This window comes from Phalangium opilio, unplaced genomic scaffold (assembly GCF_054372755.1).
Source record: "Phalangium opilio isolate 3A_F unplaced genomic scaffold, DU_Popi_V2 ptg000063l_1, whole genome shotgun sequence".
NCBI classification, from domain to species: domain Eukaryota; kingdom Metazoa; phylum Arthropoda; class Arachnida; order Opiliones; family Phalangiidae; genus Phalangium; species Phalangium opilio.
In genome coordinates, this window is record NW_028324180.1 from 1155601 (window position 1) to 1183374 (window position 27774).

The following is a 27774-nucleotide window of genomic DNA, read 5'->3' on the forward strand; positions in this document are numbered from 1 at the left end:
AGTTCACATTCCTCTGTCTTCATGTAGTTGCACAGTGCACTGTTTTGATGCAAGTTATTCAACTTCTTATTTTTAAAAGTTAATTGTAGCGCGTTTTTCGTGTTTCAAACATTTCATCTAATAATTTCTGTGGAATTGCGATTCACTAGACAATTGTTACTGCACATGTCGTTAACATTACTTTAATTGCAGCGCGTTTCGTGTGTTACAAACGTGGCACAAGACATTTTCTTGGTCTTTACTCGAGGTGTTGTTTTCATTAACTTCGAAGCATCCGCGTAAATGTTTCCTCCGTGGTTTTTAATATATTTAATTTTTTGGGTTATAAAATATTTTATCTTACAACTAACATTAAATCCAGAATAGAAGAATACTGTCGTGAGGTGGAAGCCGGCTTTAAAAGACAACATGAACACATTCCACTATCGATAACGCCAAAGGAAGATGTATCAAAAGCATTGTTGTCAAATGCTAATCTAATGGACGAAATCTCACTATGCGAATTGCAAGCAGCTATATCTAATTTGATGTCTGGAAAGGCCGCTGGTGAGGATACCATAACAAATGAACTTTTAAAAGGACTGGGCCCACTTACCTTGCAGAGATTACGCGACCTTTTTAACCAGGTGCGCCACACTAATATAATACCAACCTCATGGAGTCGCACAGAAATAAGGCTGATATACAAAGGAGGTAATAAAGACGAAGAAGACCTCTCGTCCTACAGACCTATAGCGCTATCGCAATGCATTTCAAAGTTGTACATGTCTATCCTGAAGGACCGCCTCGAAAAATTTGTTGGGAATAATAAGATTATTGGAGAACTACAAAATGGCTTTAGACGAGATAGACGTGGCTCCGACAATCTGTTCATCGTAACCCAGACCATTGAAATGGCTAAATTAGAAAATAGAGAGGTATACTTGGGGTTTTTGGACCTGAAGAAAGCCTATGACAGTGTTAACCGTCAAAAACTATGGAGTACTATGGCCGAACTGGGTATACCAACAACACTTGTTAACCATATATCCCAACTTTACAACGATACTCACTATCGCTATTGGCTTGGAGATACGAAGACGGACTTTATAGAGAGTACAGTTGGTCTTAAACAAGGTTGTCCATTATCTCCTATTCTCTTCGCGCTGTACCTAGAACCGTTGGAAAAGAACTTACTGGCGTCTCACAAAGGTTACCATTTTAAACACCCATCGTACGCGACACTCGATTTTATGATACCCGGCGTTTTTTTCGCGGACGATATTTGCGTCATGGCTGAAACCGAAGTCACACTAAATGATCTCTTAAAAATTTGTGGCGACTACGCGAATGACTTCGGATTACTATTTTGCCCGAATAAATGTCAAGTCTTGCACTTTGGAAGCAACAAGTTACCGGATATCCCCATAACTCTCCAAGGAAGCGAACTACGGATCGTAGAAGAGGCGACTTACCTGGGGATATGATTTACCCCGCATGACGAGTACCTGGCAACCTTCGAAAATCATCTCGCTAGTAAAGCAAATCGACTTCTCGGAGCTATTAAACACAAAGGTTGCCACTCTTACAACAAATACCGTGTCATTCGTTCACTGTGGAAGAGCGTAGCGGTACCGGCCCTAACCTATGGCAATGAAGTGCTATGCTTTAGGGACTATACTACGAAAGCGTGTGAACGTGCCCAATTCGCTGCTGGCAAAGCCGCTGTTGGCGGAAATTTTATGACAGCATCCTCGGCTATAAGTGGCGAAATGGCATGGTCTACCTTTGTTTCCCGAGAGGCTAAAAGTAAATTAAGGTACCTTGGTCGCCTTATATTCATGGACGAAACCCGGATCGCCAAAAACATTTACCGCTACCTACGAGCTACGGGACTTAGAACCCGCTGGATTAATCGGCTGTCTTTTCTCGATAAAACGTATGGGTGTGGTTCTAGCAGAGTAGGGGCCACTAACACTACAGACTGGAACAAGATCGTGGATAAGTCTGTTCGAGATCTCGCCGAACAGAAGTGGAGGGCCGAACTCGAACGCCACCAAAGCCTGACAGCTTACCGCGCCAAATCGTCTCCATCGGTGGAATCGTTTTACTCCAATGGGAAGGAAAGCGAACTCCTCTTTTTGGCAAGAACTGGTGCATTACCCACAGCGGCCCGAAGAGCGGAAATTTTTGGGGAAGATCCACTGTGCCCGAGATGTGGTTCTGAGCGTGAGGATATACCACACATCCTTTTAGAGTGTCCCGCATTTGCACAATTCCGCGACAATGATCCGGGAACGTCAAATAAAGAAGATAATTTGTTACTTAGTCTTGGTTTTACGGGTCTAGACAAAGCCAAGAACGTGAGACGCACCAAAGCCCTTCTACTTGCTTGGAACAATCTGAGACAATTTCCTGCCGCCACAACCACCGCGCCTTAAAATTTGAACCGTTTAATATTAATAATAATAAAATAATAATAATAAAAAAAAAAGTTCTAAAATGTACAAAACAAAACTTGAGAGCAGCCTAACTGTTCCTCCCTGTTTCAAAAGGGATTCACTGTATGTGATAAGTAAATAAATATTCATTCATTGAACATTTTCTCTTGAAGAAACATTTAGAATAATAGAATTTTTAATAGGAGTTGACGTTGTCTTTGGTTTACTTCTTTTTACAAAAAATGTTGCTGTGTTTTTATCATCTGTAGGTTTGCAACGCTTTCTATTTCGTTTTAATTCATTTAGGTGGTAATGAACATTTCTTTCCTCTCCGTTTTCGATATGTTTTTCTTCAATTTCATCTCTGAAGAGCTCAGCCGCTTTGATGTGGTAGCAAATTGTGGCGTGATTGCACGTACAATAATCTTGATCCAAGTTGACTAAATACAGTTTATCTCCAATAGGATTACGTACCAAATAGCACTTGGTAGTCCCTTCGTAGCTAACTCTATCGTTTTCAATGCACAATAAAGCCATATCATCGGTGGTAGCATTGTCTTTTAAGTTTTTAACCTTTGGTATCATTTTCGGATATTTTCCAGAAACAAGGAATTCAATTATTTTGTCACTTGGGAAACTGTCATATTCTGGGAGGTAAAGTGATAGACTCGCCTGCCCTAATTTCTTATATTCTTGATTAAAATAAATCATCAGTTGTATTTGAGTCATTAAGCAACTCAAAATGACGCCATCAATTCTAAGTTTTTTAACAGAAGTTTGCAAATCATTTTGAAATTTCTCACTAAAATAATAAGAGTCAAAGTATATTCCCTTGCTTTGCTCCATTTTCATACCTTCACAGGTGAAAGCCATTGATTCAGACAAGCCGTCTCTGTTGTGAAGAATTGAAATATTTTTCCCAAATTTCTTGAGCCCCATTAAAGGCACAACAAACTGTTCCAAAAAATATTTGTCAGCCTCAAGGCTTGATCTCTGATGTAGCAGAAACAGCACTGGGAACTGTGGGTTATTTGGCAATTCTGTATTTCTCATGGAAATACCAGAAATCACAAAATCTTCCATCTCACACATTGTACTAAGTGTGATTCGTGTTGTAATCAAAGAACTTGAAGTTCTAAGAAATGTGGCTGCTTTTATTAGACACTCGGAAAACCCAAAAATTATCATCAGTTGTCCTTCATAATACAAAATTTCTTTAATGTCGTTTTTTAGAGGCCCCTTAATTAAGCCAATTACATTTCCAAATGAGTTTACAGAAACAAAATTTTGATTTGCTTTCACTGTAGAAAAAACTTCATTATTTTCGTGAACTACACTTAGTATTTTCTGGAAAGTTTTCCCATTGCCAACGTTATCACTCTCCGCCAACTCAGTGTTTTCTGGGGGTGATTGAGGTATCGTAATGCTTTCAGTGACTTTTCTTACAGGTTTTTTTCGTGTAACTAATGTCTCATCTCCATAGTATTCTACTGCAATTGCAACAAAATTTTTAACCGAAGAATTGATTAGCTCATAAGTGAATTTCTTGAACCTATTATCATATTTAACATCTTTGCCAGACCTTAGATAATAATAGCCTCTTTTTATACAGGTTTGATTATCTTTTCGTTTTGAAACTTTTTTCCACAAAATCCGATCTGATCGTAAAACTTCATTTACTTTGTCCTTTTCAACTCTGAAGATAAAAATGTCCCCTCCTTTGGGTTCAACGGTTTCCGGCAAGAAAGTTGTGTAAAAAGGACCATCAAATTCTTGGTTTAGAACAGATCCAAGAATTTCTTCATAATCGTCACTTCCCAGTTTTCCCGAGAAGCTCCTCCTGTAAGGACCTGGGTTATTTTTCAAACCATTTTCTTTCGAATTAACTTTATTAACACCAGATTGCTTTTGTACATGCAATTCATCCATAGTCTCTATTTCAATAAGTTGTTTTTTTATGTTACCTTGTTTTACGCAATCAAAAAGAGATTCCACGGGTTTGCTCTTACATTGAGCCTCTTCATGAACAATGGAAACAATTTCACTTTCACCACTATGTTCCTTTTCAGTAACTTCTGATAACATTTCCAATTTAGTAAAATAATTTGTTATTAGAGGTGTCATTTTTCTTATTGGCTTTTTTTCTTTCTTTGTCTGTGTTTCACAGGGTCCAATTTCTAGGGCGGGAGTGGTATATTTTTGTAAATGGCACATTGTTTTCTTGGACGACCCTGTTTCATAGGGTTCAATATTATCGGCTTGAATGGTTAGGTTTTCTAGACCATCCAAAGCTTTCTTCCCATTAGAGATACCCTTTTTTTCATAGGGTTGTTGAGCTTTTGAGATTGAGGGCTCAACGTTTTGTGTAGAGGTTAGCTTTGCTAGAGCATCCATGGTGTTAGTGGTACCCAGCTTGTCACTGGGTCCAATTTTTTGTATGGGAGTGGTTAGCTTCGCTAGACCACCCTTGGTGTTAGTGGTACCCAGCTTGTCACTGGGTCCAATTTTTTGTATGGGAGTGGTTAGCTTCGCTAGACCACCCTTGGTGTTAGTGGTACCCAGCTTGTCACTGGGTCCAATTTTTTGTATGGGAGTGGTTAGCTTCGCTAGACCATCCTTGGTGTTAGTGGTACCCAGCTTGTCACTGGGTCCAATTTTTTGTATGGGAGTGGTTAGTTTCGCTAGACCATCCTTGGTGTTAGTGGTACCCAGCTTGTCACTGGGTCCAATTTTTCGTATGGGAGTGGTTAGCTTCGCTAGACCATCCTTGGTGTTAGTGGTACCCAGCTTGTCACTGGGTCCAATTTTTTGTATGGGAGTGGTTAGCTTCGCTAGACCATCCTTGGTGTTAGTGGTACCCAGCTTGTCACTGGGTCCAAGAAGTTTTGGCATTGTAATGGATACCTTTTGTAGACTATCCATAAAGTCACTGAAACCTGAATTGTCAAAAAATTCTGGTATTTTTGTTTGTTTAGTAACAAACCCTGAAAATAAAATAAAAAAAAACACAATTAGAATGAAGAAAATAGAGAACAAACCAGCGAAGAAGTCCAAGACACCAGCGAGGCAGCGAGGAAGTCCAAGACAAAATGGCGAATTCCACACACCAGTGACACCACCTTGCTTGCAGTCGCACGGCCAACTTAGTTTATCTCCTCCGTCGCCTGCCAGGCGACGGAGGAGATGAACTAAGTTGGCCGTGGCAGCCGTAACCGGGCCCATAATGAAGTTGGCTATGGCATAGCCTCCTGGATCACGCGACTCGCGGACGCAGGCTGCTGGCGCTATAGAAGCCCCTCCTATGCTAAATCGCCTTATTTTCTATTTTCTTTTGGTATCATGGATTATCGGTCGAAAAAACAAAGCCGTCAGCTTTTAACAATGGTCGTCTATGGGGGAACCGCGTTTTTTGCCCTAAATTTTAGTGACAGTAAAAAACTTCAGAAGTACATACAATTTGTAATTTTCTAGTGATAATAAAAAAATTCAAAAGCATATGGAATTTTTTATAATTCCTGAAATGCTAATTATTATCCAGAGTTAGAAGTTCCCTAGATTTAAATTTGTATGGTTATAGCATTTGAAGTTTAGAAATAGGTTAGTTTTTCCTTCAAATAGTTGTGAAATTTGAGTTATAATAACTTTGTATCAGCTGTGAATTTTCCTCATAAAATTAAACTGAACCACATTAGTTCATTGGCGAACACCTGAATTCCGTATGTTAATTCCTATCTTTTCAATGGCACCTAGGAAGAATTGAAATGAAAGTTTTTCTGATCAAACACGCCCTAGAAAAAGCCGACAGCTGTCGAAGGTCAACAGAAGCAATCTAGATCTTCTGGTTGATACGCGTTTTTACTTTTTAGGCCGATTGTAGGGCTTCTATAGCGCGAGCAGGAGCACCCTGCGTCCGCGAGACGCGTGATCCAGGAGGCGGAGGCTATGGTTATGGTCAATCGAGTGGTCTGTTAGGGCTTAAAAAGTCTTTGACTTTCGTTTGCGAACCTTCGGGTGGGCGTGGACACTGGACCGGAATAAGCGTCGAAATTGTGCTTAAGCCTCAATTAATGACGTGAGGCTGAACCTCTCGTCATTTGGCATAATATTTTTTTATGTCACAGCCCACTCCATCACGCTTAGGCTGTTGTCGAGTCAGTTTTGCTCGAGGCTTTTGGCAATTGAAGGGTAGGGAGGAGGGTGACTTTGAACAAGTTTAATTTTTAATTTAGAAATTGTTTGAACGAGTAGTAGTTTAGCGTTGTTAGATGTAATTGTAAAAATATAGTGCAAATTAATACATCAAATATAAACCCCATTAAAGTTAATAAAGAGGTGCAAAGTTGTCCAAAAATGTTCACTTTTCATTAAATGAAACTTACTATATAGCATTTAAAATTAATTATTAAATGTTAACAATTTTTGAGTACCATTTTTTTAGTGTTTTACGTGTAAAATCAAATTTGCAGAACTTTTAATTTTTTGGAATGTTGTCCAAAATAAAAATAAAATTTCCCCAAAGAGTTACAATAAAGTTAAGCTTGTATAAAAATTTACTTTATTTTTGTACTTATGGCTTACATTGAAAGTTTTCTTTTTTTGGTTTTTCCCTTATCACATTTTAGGTTTAGGAAAACCAATTAGTTTTGGAAAAAGTCTTCTCACTTTAAATTACTTGATTACATTTTCTTTCGTTTAAAGTTTGTAGTTGCATCGGTAGTACGTGAAGATGTTATTTATGTTGTGATATTTCTATAAATAACAAAAGAGTTAGTATTAAAAATTAATGTATCGAACTATTTTAAGGGTTCCAAAAGTGAAATGAGCAAACGTCAAGGTAGTATTATGACAGGAATAATGGTTGGAACTCATATCACTTTCGTAACTCTTTCAGGGTCATTTATAAAATATTTTATGAAGAACAATTACGAGTAACGTAATTTAATATACGAAGATATTTTTTTAAAAATTCACTAGTTCCTCAATTCTTTTTATAATAAAAGGCATTATAAAAGTATATCTCTTAATGAATTTCTAATTTGAGATGAAAGGTTGTCTGCCTTATGCAATGTCTGTTCCAATTCAATTTAAATAATTTCAGTTGCAATTAATAATGAAGCAAGATCTCATTCACGTGAATGAGATCTTTATTCAAGGTACAAAAAAATAGAAATGCACAGCAAGAAAAGCAAGCTAAACAATTTAGAGTTAGTTAGCCAAATTACAGGAATAAAGTGTAAAATAGAAGGAAAAAGAAACATTAATTTAAATCACAAAAATATTTAAAATTCACATACTTCATAATTTACTTCGTACATTTGTTCCTCCTTGGTTTCAATTTCTTTCTCTTTTTCTTTGTTTTCAACCGAGGTAACATCAGTTCCTTCTGCTTCCATCTCTTCATTGCCTTTATTTTTTTCTACTTCTGCTTTTTTTTCCAACTTTCCTCCCGTTGTATGGAAAATGACTCTGTCCATCCATTTTTTGGTTTCGATGTAGTCTGGAACCTTTTCTCGCGGTTTCTCTATTTTTCCCCCAGTATTGGCAATTAAAATTTCCAAAATGATTTCCTTAATTTTTTCAAATATAGGCATGCCTCTTCTGTAACATATAAAAAATATTACAAGGTAAAGAGATTAATCAATTCAAATTGCAGAACTTACTTATCTACTAATTCGTTTTTGAGCTTAATTATGTGAAAATCTATAAAAAAAATTAATTTATGAAATGCATTTTATACATAAGCACAGAATTTTGAAGGCAAAAAACTTTATAGGCTTTTAAATTACGTACCTTTTTCGTTACTCATGTGAGTTTCTACATAGTTTATGAAATTATCCACGCCTTTGGCTTTTTTTTCTAGTGGACTCAGAAAAAACACCTCCTTTTCTTTTAACAAGTCTAACAACTTGGCAACATGCGAGAGCAACTGGGTTTGGCAATTGTCGTCGTTAGACCTCGCAAACTAAACAAAAAAAATCATGTCATGCAGTATTAATTACCTCGTACCTTAGAATATGCATAATGGGACTAAAAATTTTAAAGATAAGGATTGTTTGATTTTAAAGTATACAAAAATGATTTAAATATATTAATAATAAATGATACAAACTTCTTGCAGTTCCAAATTGCCAGTTGAAATGATGAACTTCGAAAAATTTGACTTTGAAACCTTTCTTTTGAAATACTCCACAAGATTTTCAATGTCAGACGTCGAACTTGTGTGACCTATTACTTTTCGCTGTCCGTAGTCAACTGTAAAATATTATTAAGGCAATTAGGAAATGGAACTAATAACTAGGGCTGTTTGAAAATTATAACTCTTGAGTAATTTTTGTTTAATTTGAATCAGGCTAACGAATAATTGAATCAAATTTTCCATTTTAGAAAAAAAAAGGATACGAATTACAAAACTATATTGTTGACAAACCGATTTAAATACGAATACAGTTTCTTAAAGAGATAAATCATTTTAAAGAAAACGAGTATGCCATTTAGAATGGGAGGGATTTTGGTAACATAACGTAATTCAGACTTTCTATGGAATTTAAAAGCGATTAATAACTGATAGAAACAAGCACTTAATTTAATTCTCAAAATATTAGCACAGCCCTAATAATAAAACGATTGTACTACAGGGTTCATGCTTAAAACAATAACGCTGATAATTTATCATAACCCTTTCAGACAATATGACTAAAGGCTGACACACTATGCTTAAATAATTTTGTATCTTACTTTCGATGTAGCCCATGAAGTTTAAAAATTTTAATGCTACTTCATCTCCAACAGCAACAAATCCAAAGATATTCGGACATGAGCCTTAAATCAATGTAATCAAAATTAGAAAATGAAAAGGTTTTCACAGGTAGTATAACGAAAGTTTCAATTTACTTGGGTTTTCTATTTCCTCTATCGCTTCATGCTCATTAATCGGCAGAATAGAGTCTGAAAAAAGCGTATATCAAATTAGGGATGTTAAATTGCCAAGAAAAAACATATTTTTGTGTAACTCGTTTTTATATGCCCAAAACAACCCCCCCCACCACTCTTTCTAAGACATCCCTGACTTTGTTGCAGAAAATGGTCTGAACACTTAAATCTAAACCTAGGTAACATAACTGAATCGCGAAAAAAAAGTTACGAAAAATTGATAATTAAAGGGAATGAGAAGCTTCGTTTGAAAAACCTCTGATTTATATAACAAAAGATAGAATTACTGTGAATTCAAAAATATCAAGCTTTTAATTCTCCGATTTCTAGTTATTTGCCAATATGCATTTGATATTTTGAAAGTAGAGACTTGAAAGCGTAATATAATACCACTTTCATGCTAAAATATGATATGAAATTGTGAATTCCCATACCCTTTAAAAACGTTCGGTTGAGACACCGTGAAAAGACATAATCAGTTATTTTAACTTGAAAATAAGTTTCAAATGTAATACAACATTTTCATTTAGCATATTAGGGCTATGTTGATGGTACTTACTATTTGTCCTTTTTTCTTTGTATTTTACATTCCTTTGACTTGCTGAAACTGTAAATGTTAAAATTAATTTATATTTATCGACATTTTTAAGACTCCATCTTTCTTTAAATTTCCATTGTAAAAGGGTGGGTTACACGTTTTTTTCCCTCGGGAGTTTGAATCGCTTTACATACACGTAATATTCACAAAATCCCGTGAAAAGTTGATAAAATGGATAAAAAACGCGGGATAGGAAATGTTTTTTAACGCTACAGGACGGGCAACTCCCTATCTCCGGCGGCAGATTTGTATTCGATATGTACTCTGTTCCAGCCCCGGCTTTCACGACGCGCAAAAGTGAAAAATGCAAAATGGCGATGGCGGCATGGCGCGTTTAAAAACAGTTATGGAATTAACCCGCCTTTTCGTTACAAGCAGGGCCGGAAATAAGCACAGGACACTGGACATTGTCCAATAAAATTTTAAAATGTCCCATAATTTTTTCAAAAACAATGGGGGTCATTGGGCAGTTTGACCAATAAATTTTCCCAAGTTTTGATAGCTTGACTATGGAGATGCGACACTATTTTTCACATTCCAGTGGACAATGTCCTATAAATTTTCCAGTGAAACCGGGGTCACTGGACACATGTCCTATAAGAAATTTTTCTTATTTCCGACCCTGGTTACAAGGCCTCACACCCAGGCAAGGTAGTTGATCCTGAGATCCGAAGCTTGAAGAAAGTATATATCTGATAACAATACTGATTGGGGATATTCAATCCTGTTTCCTGTAGCGTGAAATTACTCGGACACATTCTTTCATAACTTACAATTGCCTTTTCTCTTTAAATTTAAATCGGAATGGCTATTTCTTTTAAACATGTTTGTCTTGTTCAGCGTTGTTCCACAACCAAATAATAGTGATGTATATCTGCAATGTGGCAAACAAAATAAATTTTGATATACATACCAGAAAAAAAATAACAATACTAAGATAGAAACGCGAAAACATATATTAAGAATCGCACTGTACAAGGTAATACAATTTTGGTTAGAAATAGTACAATTTCTACTTTGAGAAGGAAGGAATGCTGACAGAAAACTCACAAGGCTTAAATGGGTGTTTTTACTTTAGAAGTATTCGTTATTACAATAAAAAGACGATCACTAAAATGACGTAATTATAATTCTTAACTGAATCTATAATTACCTTTTATGGCAAAATGTAAAAGGTAATAGAATCTTGGGTTGAAAATCGTTCAACTTCTAGTTTGAGTTTGAGAACAATGGAATTGGAATACCTGCATGACAGACAACTCACAAGGCTTAAATGGCTTCCTTTTTTCACTTTATAAGTATTCGTTATTACAATAAAAAGACGATCACTAAGATGACGTAATTAATTCTTAACTAAATCTATAATAATTACCTTTTATGGCAAAACGTAAAAGGTAATAGAATCTTGGGTTGAAAATCGTTCAACTTCTAGTTTGAGTTTGAATACAATGGAATTGGAATACCTGCATGACAGACAACTCACAAGGCTTAAATGGCTTCCTTTTTTCACTTTATAAGTATTCGTTATTACAATAAAAAGACGATCACTAAGATGACGTAATTAATTCTTAACTAAATCTATAATAATTACCTTTTATGGCAAAACGTAAAAGGTAATAGAATCTTGGGTTGAAAATCGTTCAACTTCTAGTTTTGAGTTTGAGAACAATGGAATTGGAATACCAGCGTGACAGACAACTCACAAGGCTTAAATGGCTTCCCTGTGTTTAATAGAAGTGTTCTTTCATTAAAATTATAAGACGCTCACTAGGATGATTTAATTAATTCTGAACCTATTAATTAAACGTTCATTATCGCAAATACCTTTTTATTTGGTAACACGAACAATTTCGGAGGTTAATCTTTACACTTGCGAAGTTGCGAGGCTGTCAGGGAGAGGCAGCGCACACCGGAGACCGGATTGAAATGAAAATGCAAAATGGCGATGGCGGCATGGCACGTTTAAAAACAGTTATGGAATTAACCCGCCTTTTCGTTACAAGCAGGGCCGGAAATAAGCACAGGACACTGGACATTGTCCAATAAAATTTTAAAATGTCCCATAATTTTTTCAAAAACAATGGGGGTCATTGGGCAGTTTGACCAATAAATTTTCCCAAGTTTTGATAGCTTGACTATGGAGATGCGACACTATTTTTCACATTCCAGTGGACAATGTCCTATAAATTTTCCAGTGAAACCGGGGTCACTGGACACATGTCCTATAAGAAATTTTTCTTATTTCCGACCCTGGTTACAAGGCCTCACACCCAGGGCCGAAAATAAGCACAATACACTGGACATTGTCCAATGAAATTTTAAAATTTCCTATAATTTTTGTAAAAACTAAGGGGGTCACTGGACGTTTTGACCAAAAACAGTTTTGATAGCTTGACTATGATGATGGATTTTTGCACACTCCAGTGGACAATGTCCTATAAATTATACAGTCAAGGGGGGATCACTGGACACGTCCTATAAGAATTTTTTCTTATTTCCGGCCCTGGTACCACCCCCCTACCCTTCAATTGCCAAAAGCTACGAGCACAACCGACTCGATCACAGCCTAAGCGTGATGTAGTGGGCTTTGGCATAAAAAATATTATGCCAAATCGCCAAATGACGAGAGGTTCAGCCTCACGTCATTAATTGAGGCTTAAGCACAATTTCGACGCTGATTCCGGCCCACGCCCACCCGAAGGTTCGCAAACGAAAGTCGAAGACTTTTTAAGCCCTAACAGACCAAGGTTTCAACAGACCACTCGATTGACCATAGCCAACTCGATTATGGGCTTACGGCTGCAAGCAAGGTGGTGTCATAGCCTCATAGGTGTGTGGAATTCGCCATTTTGTTGTCTTGGACTTCCTCGCTGCCTCGCTGGTGTCTTGGACTTCTTCGCTGGTTTGTTCTCTATTTTCTTCATTCTAATTGTGTTTTTTTTATTTTATTTTCAGGGTTTGTTACTAAACAAACAAAAATACCAGAATTTTTTGACAATTCAGGTTTCAGTGACTTTATGGATAGTCTACAAAAGGTATCCATTACAATGCCAAAACTTCTTGGACCCAGTGACAAGCTGGGTACCACTAACACCAAGGATGGTCTAGCGAAGCTAACCACTCCAATACAAAAAATTGGACCCAGTGACAAGCTGGGTACCACTAACACCAAGGATGGTCTAGCGAAGCTAACCATGGTCTAGCGAAGCTAACCACTCCCATACAAAAAATTGGACCCAGTGACAAGCTGGGTACAACTAACACCAAGGATGGTCTAGCGAAGCTAACCACTCCAATACAAAAAATTGGACCCAGTGACAAGCTGGGTACCACTAACACCAAGGATGGTCTAGCGAAGCTAACCACTCACATACAAAAACTTGGACCCAGTGACAAGCTGGGTACCACTAACACCAAGGATGGTCTAGCGAAGCTAACCACTCCCATACAAAAAATTGGACCCAGTGACAAGCTGGGTACCACTAACACCAAGGATGGTCTAGCGAAGCTAACCACTCGCATACAAAAAATTGGACCCAGTGACAAGCTGGGTACCAAGAACAACAAGGATGGTCTAGCAACGCTAACCACTCCCATACAAAAAATTGGACCCAGTGACAAGCTGGATTCCAATAACACCATGGATGGTCTAGTAAAAATAACCACTCCCATACAAAAACTTGGACCCAGTGACAAGCTGGCTAAAAATAACAATATGGATGGTCTAACCGCTCCAAAAAACATGGACCCCACAGTTTCAAAAGCTCAAGGACCCATTGAAAAAATGGGTACCTCAAATAGCATGAAAACCCAACACATGAACGAAAGCTTGAGTGAAGAAAGTGAATCTGGATCATCATCAGATGAACAAATATCAACCCACTGTACTCTTGAGAAAGGTCCTTTTCGCTGCAATACTTCAAAACGTTTACTTAACAAAGAAGCACAGGTTTTATTGAAATCTACTTTAAAAGGTAAACTAGATGGACCAGTTTACACGACTCCCTTTCCAAAGAGCATTCAACCAAAAGGAGGGGATGTATTTGCTTTTCGTGTGCCCATAGAACAGCAAACAGATGCAATAAATTCAGACAGAATTTTTTGGAAATATCGAGGAGAAAATAAAACAAATCAGCCAGTTATAAAGAAATATTTTTATCTTAGAACAGGCAAACGCCATGAAATGGACTCTGGGTTTTCTAAAACTGTTTTTATCTTAAAAAATAATAAAGACAGAAATGTAATGTCTATTATTGTTCAATATTTGGGCAATGAGAATCTTGTGGAACGTCGCTGCCATGGTAACTCTCTTAAATATGAACGAATTTATGCCCCAACCATGGCTTCAGTGAGGAAAAATGTTCCGATTATTTGTGACAGAGAAGCTGGGTTGATACAAGCCATTTCTAGGAGTTGCGAAATTGGCCGCAAAAACCTTCTCTTTTGCCACAACCATATAAAAAGAAATATTAACGATTGGCTATCTAAAACTAATGCCACTGCTGAAGATAAAAAGGTGTACTCTGAGTTTATAAATGACTTGATAAACTGTGAGACTGTGGAAGAATTCGATGAATTATATGACACGTTTAAAGTAACTTGGAGTAAAGAATTTGCGAAATATGCCGACAAACACATTAAAACAGCTTTACGCAAAGGATGCATAAAAGTTGTGACAAAGAGATTTGCAGCTTCCAGAAATTGCGTCCCAACAAATAACGTCAGTGAAAGCCTTAACGCTGACTTCAAAGCATACATTGATAATAAACAATTAAATGTAAATGAGGTTGTAGTTGCCGTCGTCAACTATCAATTATCAAAATTGAAAGAAATAAACCGAGCATATTCAGGTATAGGTTCGTATTTTTTAAAAAAGAATCTAAGAAACCAAGAACTTGAAGGAAACCAAAACCCGGATTTAAAAATATTGCCGCCAAAAAATAACTGGACCAACAAAGATGTAATTCATGAATTGAAATTGGGCTCTGAACATGACACTAAGAAAAGAAAATCGTCTGAAACAACCAATATTGGATATAACGCTTTAGCGTCCTTGTGCATAGAAAAACAGTTAATAACGTATGAACCAAAAAACAAATGTCACATTGTTGGAAACCCTTACGATAAAGTTTTTCACGCTGTCGAATTAACCAAAGATTTTTGCACTTGTGGATCAAAGGGATGTTTCCATACATTTGTAGTGAAACGATTACTTGGAGAAGTGGGAAAACAACCGATAAATTCTACGACGCTGTTAAAACCAAAAATTCCGAGTGGTCACAAAAGGCCAAGAAGAGAAGATTATGACTATTCATTTAGTGCAGCTCCCGACTCTACTTATGTCGAGGAAAACACTGGTAATCACGTGGAAGGGTTGAAAACAATTGATATCTCTTTAACTCACGCTGAAAAGGAGCAAATGGTTTGCGACGAAATGGAGATTGATAGCCATGATGAACAGCCGACTGATGATGAATTATTTAACGTTACACACGCAAACGATATGAATCAAATAGTCAATGAAGTGAGCAGATCAGTCGCCCCATTACCAAATGAAAATTCAAACTTAACCGAACCCAAGAGCACTATAGATTTGTCTTGCGTAGAGTCTAAAGCGAAAGGAAGTGAAATAATTGTTCAGAAAACGTATGTAACCTTTCCAGAAAGTGACGAAAATGTTCTACCTAAATTGGAATGCCATCCAACCATAGAGACTCTGAATGAAAGTTTTAGGGATATGCCAGTGTTAGAGCAACAAACAATATTTGGGTCTGGACATGTTTTCCTTGATAACATTATTGACAAGCTTAAGAAGTGTGGTGTCCAAGAAGTTGACACACAGATCATATCAAGCAGTTCCTCAGATTTAGAAAGTTACGGATCTTCCTTGAAATGCGAAAAGTCGCCTGCTATGGAAATGCTATTAAAAAACGAAACTGTTGAAACCTTAGTAAATGAAGAAAAGCCAATCATTGGCCACGGGCAAGCTTTCCTAAATAACATTATTGACAAGCTTAAGAAGTCTGGTGTCCAAGAAGCTGACACACAGATCATATCAAGCAGCTCCTCAGATTTAGCAAGTTCCGGCTCTTCCTTGAAATGCGTCAACTTTGAGGCAAGTGAAGTGCCTAAATCTAAGGTTGTCTCCTATGGCGTTAGTAACCATAGCATCCTCACTAATTTTTCTACAAACCTATTTTACCTTTGTAGATGCAGGAACAAATGATAAGTCGCGAAAGTGGAAAAAGAAATATGACTTAAATTTGATTTGAAAATTACAGACGGAATGATTTACCCACCATGCTGCGTAATCTCTGATTCAAAACGAGGAACCTTTGCCTATAAACCAAAAGTTTCAGACCGCTGTTAAAACGAACCCTACCCGGGAAAGGAATCTTTAAAATTTCGTTTACTGAGCAGCACCTTATTTCCAAGCGACTGCGGTACAATTATCTACCTCAGAGGAAAATCGACACACGGATATTAATTATCGTGTCCCATGTAATTTGATAATATGGCAGTGTTTAATAATTTTATAAATTGTGAACTATTCAATTGAAGATCATTGTATTACTATGAATTATTAAAATTAAAAGGAATTCATCGTGCACATGTTTTGTTCATTATTTTTTCACAATAGGTGAATATATAAAGTATTTGGTCTTGCTGAACTTGTTAAAACATAAGAAATCGTCATCACAGTTGCGCACGATTTTGCAAGTGACGTGAGTCTGGATGAAGAATCCTCGCGAGGAAATTTTTTTCCACACAAAAACCAATTTCCTCACGTGCATTCTTTCCATGATCTTACGAATTTAAGCGCGAGCGTGACTTCTCCAGACTAACTCGTGACGATTTGTTATATTTTTCAATTAGCTCCTCCTACTTTATGTATTTACCTATTTACTGCATAGAAATAATAATCCAAAAAAAAAAATCGATAAATTATGGTTTTGAAGAAAATTTGGTTTTCTTTTCTTTGGGATATTAACCATTTTCAACAAAAGATACCTTGTGGTTTATAGCAGAGACCTGCACGGGCCGAGTTTTTCAGGCCCGACCCAAGCCCGGCCCGGTTTCAGCATTTTGAATAAGCCCGAAACCCCGCCCGAGTCCGAGTATATAGTTGGTTTTTCGGCCCGGTCCGGCCCGGCCCGTTACATGCATTAACCAAGCCTGGCTCGGCCCGGCCCGACACATTGCATGAATTGATCAGGCCCGGCTCGGCCCGGCCCGTTACACGTAGTTCAGTTGTAATTTTTATATTTTTAGCCACATCGTAGTATACGATAGGCTCTTAGTTTGACCCGAGCCGTCCGTCCGTAGTAGTAGTAGTGGCCGGGGTTGTCGCTTCGTTATCGTCAGATTTTAGCTTAAAAGGAACTTTATATTACCACAACCCACCCATAGGGGTTACTGGGCTCGGTTAGAGATTTAATTTTAATTAAAATTTTTTCAAGTCAGACCCGGGAATCGAACCCGGATCGCTGGCGCAACAGGCAGACATTCTACCAACTGAAACATAGAGACTTGAAAGAAACCTAGAGTTTTTTATTATTTATTCTTATCTCTAAAATGTCGGGGTGAAGTGGGGTGGGGTACCTCTTAATCTGTGGGGTCGGAAACTTTTGAATTTTTATCTATGGGGTCGGATACTTGTGAATTTAAATGTTTGGGGGTTTTATATTTATTTCCTTTTATTTATGTGCTAATTAAATAGATGTTTGGCGGTTAATTTTAATCTTTGGGGTCGGATACTTCTGAACTTGTATCTTTGGGGTCGGATACTTCTGAACTTGCATCTTTGGGGTCGGATACTTCTGAACTTGCATCTTTGGGGTCGGATACTTCTGAACTTGCATCTTTGGGGTCGGATACTTCTGAACTTGCATCTTTGGGGTCGGATACTTCTGAACTTGCATCTTTGGGGTCGGATACTTCTGAACTTGCATCTTTGGGGTCGGATACTTCTGAACTTGCATCTTTGGGGTCGGATACTTCTGAACTTGCATCTTTGGGGTCGGATACTTCTGAACTTGCATCTTTGGGGTCGGATACTTCTGAACTTGCATCTTTGGGGTCGGATACTTCTGAACTTGCATCTTTGGGGTCGGATACTGCTGAACTTGTATCTTTGGGGTCGGATACTGCTGAACTTGTATCTTTGGGGTCGGATACTGCTGAACTTGTATCTTTGGGGTCGGATGCTTCTGAACTTGTATCTTTGGGGTCGGATACTTCTCAACTTGTATCTTTGGGGTCGGATACTTCTGAACTTGTATCTTTGGGGTCGGATACTGCTGAACTTGTATCTTTGGGGTCGGATACTGCTGAACTTGTATCTTTGGGGTAGGATACTGCTGAACTTGTATCTTTGGGGTCGGATGCTTCTGAACTTGTATCTTTGGGGTCGGATGCTTCTGAACTTATATCTTTGGGGTCGGATGCTTCTGAACTTGTATCTTTGGGGTCTGATGCTTCTGAACTTGTATCTTTGGGGTCGGATGCTTCTGAACTTGTATCTTTGGGGTCGGATGCTTCTGAACTTGTATCTTTGGGGTCGGATACTTCTGAACTTGTATCTTTGGGGTCGGATACTTCTGAACTTGTATCTTTGGGGTCGGATACTTCTGAACTTGTATCTTTGGGGTCGAATACTTCTGAACTTGTATCTTTGGGGAAGTCTTAACCAATCCTAGACAGGAGGCCAACCTCTGTTCTTCATATTCTGGTATAGAAATACCTTGCACTATGAGTATATTCATGCATACTAATGAATATCTTTTTTACGCTTGCGTACTAACTACAGTGTTTCACAAGTAAAACGTTCTTGATTGCTGGAGCCTTACAAACGATGGGGCTCTAATCTGGCCGGGGCCGTCTTGTTTTACATAAAATCAATGATTTGAATTCAAATTTGCTTTAGCGTCGTGTATTTTTCATTTCTTTTGATAATTGTTCGTTACATTTGTCCTTAGAAGCTTATACCCATTTAAATTATCTTTCATTTGAACTTTGGATTAAATGAGAATCAACAAAAGCCCGGCCCGTTAATTTCCAAAATTTTAAAAGCCCGACCCGGCCCGGCCCGATACAATTTTCAAAAGTGGAAAGCCCGGCTCGGCCCGATCGGGCCGGGCCTCGGGCCGGACCGGGCTTGAGCCCGGCCTGTGCAGGACTCTGGTTTATAGTAAACAAATGGCACTAGATGCTCTCATAGTCCAGTTTTTTCTTTCCAGCTAAGCAAGGGCAGTTTAAGAGACTAATTGGTACCATTTCCATGGACGAAAACTAATTTCTGGAGTTGTTGTAAAAGTAGTGGTAAATTTAAATTTTGTGTTTTTCCCATAAAATCCTATGAAAACGTTAAATAATAATTAGTAATAATATTTAATTAATTTTAGACACTAATTAGTACCATTTCCATGGAGGAAAACTCATTTCAGGAGTTGTTGTAAAAGTAGTGGCAAATTTAATTTTTTCCTTTTTTTTCCCATAAAATCCTATGAAAACGGTAAATAATAATTAGAAATAATATTTAATTAATTGTAGACACTAATTGGTACCATTTCCATGGAGGAAAACTCATTTCTGGAGTTGTTTTAAAAGTAGTGGCAAATTTAATTTTTGTCTTTTTTCCCATAAAATCCTATGAAAACGGTAAATATTAATTAGTGATAATTGTTAATTAATTTTAGAGACTAATTGGTACCATTTCCATGGAGGAAAACTAGTTTCTGGAGTTGTTTTTAAAAGTAGTGGCAAATTTAATTGTTGCCTTTTTTCCCATTAAATCCTATGAAAACGGTAAATAATAATTAGTAATAATACTTAATTTTAGACACTAATTGGTACCATTTCCATGGAGGAAAACTCATTTCTGGAGACGTTGGAAAAAGTAGTGGCAAATTTAATTTTTGTCTTTTTTTCCCATAAAATCCTATGAAAACGGTAAATAATAATTATTAATAATACTTAACTAATTTTAGACACTAATTGGTACCATTTTCATGGAGGAAAACTCATTTTTTGAAAAGTTTGTAAAAATTAAAAGTAGTGGCAAATTCAATTTTCGTTTCTTTTTCACAATTAAATCCCTTATACTAAGTTATAATATTTAATTAAATTTAGAGACTAATTAGTACCTTTTCCATGGAGGAAAACTCCTTTGTCAAAGAATTTGCGCGTAAAAGTCTTATAAACTGAAAAATAATGCTAAGATTTTTTTAACAATTTGTATAATTATTAACTTTACACTGTTTTTCTACATTATTTCAATTAAAAGTTAAGCTATTTCGATTAAAAGTTAAGCAATTACGATGTACTTCTTTAATTTCTCTGGGGAATTACATCCTCGGCTTCTTCATAAGCTGTAGTTCTAAGCAGACGACGGTGGGTAACTGGTCACATACCCTTTGACCTTTGTGATTTCCACTTATTATTTGTTTTTTTTTTAAATTCTATTAGCAAGTTTGTAAAAAAATGAAAAAATTATGGGCAAATTAGTATAAGATTTTACAAAATTTTCTATTGGCAAGTTTGTAAAAAAATTTCAAATTTATGGGCAAATTAGTATATGTTTTTTGCAAACTTTTCGAGGGGTAAGTTACAACGAGTATTGGCAAGTTTGTAAAAAATCTATTGGCAAATTAGGACCTCCCCCGTCGACTGCTCGCTCACTACGCCGCCATATTGACTGGCCTGTTAAACGGGTTGTTATAGTTATACGGCGGCGTGCAATAAGTTTCGTTGCAGTTCAGTTGAATTAAAAATTTAAAACTAAGCGGTTATTTAAAATGGGAGGCGGTATTTATTGTACGGTGAAGGAATGTAACGAAAATTCGCGGAATCGGAAGAATAAGTTGTCGTTTTTTAAAATACCAGCTGTACTAAGGCACCAAGGCCCAATTGCATTGGACTTATCAAAAAAGCGTAGGAATCTTTGGATTACTAGAATAGAAAGAAAAGAGTTGTTTACAATAACCCTTTCACCTAATAAACGAGGCCCACACGTATGTTCAAAACATTTTCTTTCAGGTAAGAATCTATTATTAATTGTAAGAGTAATCTTAATTAGTAAGTTGATATGATTGAACATTTACAGGAAAACCATCAGCGCTGTTCGATCAAACCAATCCAGATTGGGCACCAAGTTTGTTCTTAGGCAAAAACAATTTGAAAAATCCCAATATGATTCATTCGCGTTGGAAAAGAATAGTTAGTCGAAAATTAAGGATTAAAACCATGTATCAGTCTAATGAAGGAACTTCATTAACAACGGAAAACGTTCTGGGTGATAAAGATGGTAATGTTGTCTTATTAATAATAATAAAATGCTTTTATTTTGAAACAATCTTAAAATAAACTCAGAAATATTAAATTAGAATAATGTTATAGATATTAGAGCCATGGAAACTTTTACAGACTGTGAAAGTACCCTAGATTTGACTGAAGCTGCTCCGAGTAAAACAACAAATCAGCCTAATAAAGCAAATTTGCTAGTAATGGAATTAGTTTCTGGTGATAAAGATGGTAATGTGATCTCCCTATTTGAATAAAATAAGGAATGTTAATGTATATTTTTATAGATATTAGAGCTATGGAAACTGAATGTGAAAGTGCGCCAGATATGATAAGAGCTGGTCCGTCTGAAAATATCAACGAAGTACCATTCATCTCAACTATTGACGTTGCTTGCCAGATGGGCTGCAACGAGTTTAAAGATGTATCGACTGAAACTGATCTGACTTTGGAAAATATTAGGAAACTTCTCAGTCCGGAAACAAATGAAATATCTACCCAAACTGATATGACCATGGAAAACATAGAGGAACTTGAACTTGACCACCGGAACATCAGCTTCGAGCTGTGCTCGACTAAAGAAAAGGTTTTGGACGTTTCTCTCACGGAAGACACTTTCGCAAATAACAATGAGAAAACCAAGTTTTACACGGGGCTGCCTTCCTTTAGAGTGTTGATGATTGTTTTCAATGTCGTTAGTGTCGCGATCCCAAAATCCCACCGGAACAAACTAGATCAGTTTCAGGAGTTTTTACTTTTCTTGATGAGGATGAGATTAAATTTATCCCTACAAGATTTGGCTTATCGATTCGACATCTCCGTCTCTACAGCGTCTAGAATATTTGATAGGTGGCTTGACGCCTGTAACGTTCGACTTTAGAAGTTTGTTGCGTGGCCAGAAAGGGAAGAATTACGGAAAACCATGCCCCTAGAGTTTAAGAAAGCCTTTGGAGATCATGTAGCAGTTATTATAGATTGTTTTGAAGTTTTTATAAATCGCCCAACATCGTTAATTACTCGAGCGATCACATGGTCTAATTACAAACATCATAATACAGCAAAATTTTTAATAGGCGTGACTCCACAGGGTGTCATCTCATTTATTTCTTACTGTTGGGGAGGAAGAGTTAGCGATAGGCATTTGACAGAGAATTGTGGGATCCTCAAAAAACTGCTTCCTGGTAATCTAGTAATGACAGATAGAGGGTTCAATATAGCGGAAAGTTTAGGTTTTTGCTGCGCTCGATTAGCAATTCCGAGCTTCACACGGGGAAAAGACCAGTTAACATCATTGGAAGTTCACGAAACAAGAAAAATTGCAAACCTACGCATTCATGTTGAGAGGGTAATTGGTCTCTTGCGAAACAAGTACCAAATACTACAAGGTTGTTTACCCATTGAATGCGTGACAAAAAGAGAGGGGGATGAAATTACTCCTTTGGATAAAATTGCCATTGTTCCCAGTGCTTAATCAAATCTATCGAAGTCTATAGTTTTATGAAAAGAAATGTATAAATTTTAATTGTAACAAAAGTGACAGTTTTGTGTAACATAAAAATAAAAGTAATTTAAATAAGGAAGAAATTAGCGAAATTACTTTCAGTACTAAACACCATACAAGTGTAACCATAATTTAGGTAGCTTAGGAAGAAATGAGATCAGTAGTTTAGGGAAAAATTTAGATTATCACATTTGATTTTCTTTCCCTTTTGTACCCTTCTTTGACGCTTTGCCCCCCTTTTTTTGAAAGGTGATAACAAAGCGCAATTTGGACAATACCACAATTTAGCTCTTGGTGCCCTTTTTATACCCAAACATTTGTAATGGAACCATTTATGTTTACAGGATCGGTTTTCACACATTACCATGTGATCATCTTCTTCCTCAGGCATTTGACAAAAACAATAAACTTGGGTATCCACACTAGAGTTTCCCGCGTTATTGACTTGCTCACTAAATACCTTCATCTGACTAGACCTAGAATAAAATTTCCCTAATAACTCTGGTAAAATTCCAATTTTAAAGAAATCTGTCGCTTTTGTTAAACAACTTTCCCAAAAACTCTTATCTGGAGTGACCCTTTTAACAAAGAAATCTTTTGTAGACCAGACAACTAAATCACAGTACTTAACATCACAGACAAATAATTGCGTTTGAATCTGGTAAAAATAGCTGTGCTTTTCATTCAAGCCTAAACTATTTTCGTCTTTTTGAAGAAACGAGTCTTTACCCCCTACCATCTCTTCTACAAGCATGTCTCTCTTTGAATATGGACACTTGATTTCTACGATCCATTCCCACAACAGGAACATTCAACTAACCCATCAGGACTAGCTCCGATGTAGGGAAACTTGACATTAATCCTTAGGCCACTTTCATAAACTAAGAAGTGTTCATGATTTGCGCTCATGGAATGTTTGTACATGGTTAATGCCTGCTTTTCATGGTCGATTCCCCAATTTGTTGCGAGACTTGTGAATTTGTGTTGACTAGGATAACAAATTACGTTAATCGTGCTCCTTGCTGGCATTGCTAAGTCACTATGGCAAACGGCTTTCAAATGTGAAGCTGTTATTCGTCCGCTACGATGAGCAAACCATTCTTTGGATTTAGCTTGTTTTTTAGTTATTGCTTCAATTTGTACTGCTTCAGTTTCACTAATGATAAAAGTATTAAACTTTTCTTCCGCCAAATTTAAAAGTTGACTAAAATTGAGGTCCAAGTTTTCATCGTTAAATAATGTAGTCAAATTGTTCGAGACCGGCGATATTGCTTTTTCATAAATGTTAAACTTCTGATCCATGGTTCTATTAATTATTTAAATTTAAATAAAATGAGTCTGATACTTCATGGAGTATATTGCTTTTGGGGTAAACCGGTCACTAAAGGGTGGTTTAATGCTAAGAATTGCACAGTCCTCGGGTCCATCTGCTAAATCTGCTAGGATAGCTTGGAATTCATCCTTTTTTAATGAGAAGTCAGAGTCATTTAGGCGTTTTCGATGTTTGCTTGTCTGCTGAATCGAGGTATCACTTTCACAAATTGTTAATGAAGTATCCAACTTCTTTTTCTTTGCTGAATTTGAAGAAAAGCTGACATCTTTTAATGGAAGGTAGAGAATCTCTTTAAGAGAAGGTGGGAGCCATTTATTGTTTCCTGTGGTGCAACTTCGATTTGCCTTTTTTTGGGACATATGCTGTGCAAAATACAAGATGGCACCAACGTGGGAGCACGTTTCTCCTTTCCCTGCCATACATGTACAATGGGCAGTTAGAATTTCTCCTTCCACTTTCGCTAATACCCATGGCACAAGTAATTCTTTGTTAAAGCTCTGCGAATGGTGAACCTAAGTGAAATATTTACTATGAAACATGCCTTAATAAAGTGCAAAGTTGGTTTATTAGAGAACAAACCTTTCCAATAATTAGAATATCCCCATTAGGAGTAAACTTGGAATAAACATTGCGAATGAAACCGCTAGTAAAATAGTTGTGACCATCCAAGGATTTTATTGCTTTAAACTGTTCCGGGGTAAAGTGACAAATACCCAAAACTAAAGAGTAAATTATGTCCGACTGTTCTATATTCGGCCAGTTTTCCAGAAGTTCTTTATCGTGGCAACAATCTCCTTCCGTTAGCTCATAGGGATCTAACCCAAACAAGCTTATTTTGTATTTGTACCTTATTTTGTCGGCATCACCGTTAAGAGATTCTAAATACAACTCTTTAAATGTAAGCTTTCCTTTATCACTTCTTTTCACAGCTGGCATTTCATAAAATAAGGTAACCTGAGCGGCTGAGCCTGAGGTAGCAAAAAAAAAAATATGCCAAGGCTTAACAAAATTTGTAATTTAAATATAAACCTTAAATTAAATACCTGTTTACGTTGTAGCAAAATATTCCAATGATATAGGTGAACTGTCTCCTACTTATCTAAGTTCAATTTACGGTTATACAAATTCTCTAATAATTTTACAAACAGATATTAGCCGCTAAGCATGGGTTTCACAACTAGCTTTAAGCTAGACGAATATATCTGGCGGCTTTCATTATGGCGGAGGCTGGAACCGGATATTGGACCCAGGTTTCCGCCCCTCTTTTCCTCCCTTTTTCCCCCCCTTTTTTCCTCTCGCGCAAAGACCCTATTCCAAACATTGTACTTTATGAACGGTTTGACAATATATAGTATTCAAACAAACATCTATCGCCACCAAAATTACTTACTTTTTGATGAATGAGCAATTCGAGTTCATCTGCCTCGTCAATTTCATCGGAATCAAAAACTATTTCAGGTGCCGGCAAGCTTTGATTTCTGTTCAATAAGGTACATGTAAAATTAAAAATTAACTATAGAGCAATGAAGCCATTTAGTGGTAGCGAATACATCCGTCGTAAGCTTGCCAATGATTTTATTTGGTTAAGGGAATAGGCCAGGACAGATAGGCCAAAAATGTTATTATTGACTATGATTTACGATTGAAAAAGACATTTTTGTGGTATGAAACGTTTAATAACAGTCCATAGCAAATAAACATAGAGTGATACAACAACAAGGCAAAAACAAACGTCGGACTGACGATGAGATTAAATGCTATGTATTATAGTAGACATGAAAAAGAACTTCACATTTAGGGACATCTGCCTAACACCCCTCCTGGATCAACGATCCCCATGTTTCCTAAATGCTCCTTTGTGCGTGGACTAGGCAGTATTTTGGTTAATTGGTCAGCAAGGTTTTTCTCTGTTGTAACATACTTCAGGCGAATCGTTTCTCTTTCTATCAACTCCCGGATATGAAGTAGTTTCAAGTCAATGTGTTTTGAACGATCAGATGTTACAGGGTTCTCTGCTAACTGTATGGTTCCTTGGTTGTCAATGTTTATCACAATGGGGTTGTCCAGAAACTCAGTTTGAGCAATCTCGACAAGAAAATGTTGTATCCACAAGCATTCCTTAGCACAGGCGTTTAAGGCAACAAATTCAGCTTCTACTGTACTAAGCGCTGTGCATTTCTGTTTTCGACTAGCCCAGCTAACCGACGCCCCTCCTAAAATGAACGTGTATCCAGAGAAAGATCGCCTATCAACTGGATCTGATCCCCAGTCTGCGTCAGTGTAGGCTCGAATTGTTTGTCTGGTCTTTCGGAATATCAAACCTAGGTTCTTAGTCCCTTTCAGGTAACGCAATATGTGCTGCACACCTGTCCAGTGTTCTTGAGATGGTTTTTCACTAAACTGACTCATGTAGGTAGCTGCGAAGGCCAAATCCGGTCTCGTGTTAGTTGCTAAGTATAGTAGACTACCAATGGCTCGTCTGTAAGTGGCTGCCATTTCATCCGGCAAATCCTGACCTTCCGCGCATGTTTTGTACTTCGTGCCCAAACACAGTGGAGTGGCTACGCTTTTCGCATTTGTCATGCCCATCTCGTCCAACAGTGCTTCAGTGTAAAGGGCTTGGTTCATGCTAATAATGTCTTTGCTTTGACTTATTTTCATTGAGAGGATGTGTTTAGCTTCGCCAAGTGCTTTCAAATCTAGTTTTGGGGTCAATGCTCCCTTTATCCACTCAATCTCTTTGTTCGTTCCGTACGTTACTAGATCGTCTACATAGGTTGTTATGATCAATTCTCTTCCGAGAATATAGTATACGCATGGATCGGCGCATGATCGCAGGAATCCTACACTCTTTAAAATCTGGTCTAAATGGCGGTTCCATTGCCGGCCCGACTGGTGTAACCCATAGATGCTTTTCTTTAATTTCCAAACGTAGTCGTTTTCTTCGAATTCTTGTTCTGTGGGTATGTGTTGGAATGACGACCTTAACTCTTTCGTCAAATCTGTGAAATTTTCTGGCATCTCCATGTACACCTCATCCTCAAGGTCGGCCAACAAATACGCTGCTTTAATATCAAAATGATGTATTTTCCATCCCTTTTCTGCTGCTATTCCAAATAATATTCTAGTTGTTTTCGCTTGAACAACCGGAGCGTACGTTTTTTCATAATCCAGTCCTGGTTTTTGAGTGTTTCCAAGAGCGACTAATCGTGCTTTATGCCTTGATACTTCTCCATCTTCATCATACTTCGTCTTAAAAATCCACTTGCTTTTAATGGTTCCTCTGTGTTTTGGTCGGTTAACAATTTCAAATGTACTGTTCTTCAATAGGTTTTCCCCTTCCTCCAACATGGCTTCCCTCCACACTCTTCCCCTTGGAGATGCCAGAGCTTCCCTTGTTGTCTGCGGGTCTAACTCTACTACAGTTTCGTCTTCCATTTTGTTGTTTGCAACCATCACATAGTCTTTTGACCAAATGGGTGGCACTATTCGTCTTCCGGATCTGGTGGTGGTCTCCGATTGTACCTCATTTTCATCGTCAGTGTCATCAGCAACACTGTCTTCATTTCTTTCACCAACATTTTCATCTTCAATGTTGTCTGCATCATTTGTTTCTGATTCTTCGTCTTCTTCAGATACGCTTGGTTCTGCAGCCTGGCCACTCGGCACAATCCTCATCACTCGCCAAATG

General features: G+C 37.3%; 1 long non-coding RNA gene and 1 pseudogene across 4 annotated transcripts in view; one reads left to right on the forward strand and one right to left on the reverse strand.

Annotated features, from left to right (window-relative positions):
• LOC149662123 (uncharacterized) overlaps positions 1-27774 on the reverse strand; it is a 421496-nt gene that overhangs the window by 195671 nt on the left and 198051 nt on the right. The window lies entirely within an intron of this gene.
• On the forward strand, positions 20676-22720 carry LOC149662124 (uncharacterized; annotated as a pseudogene).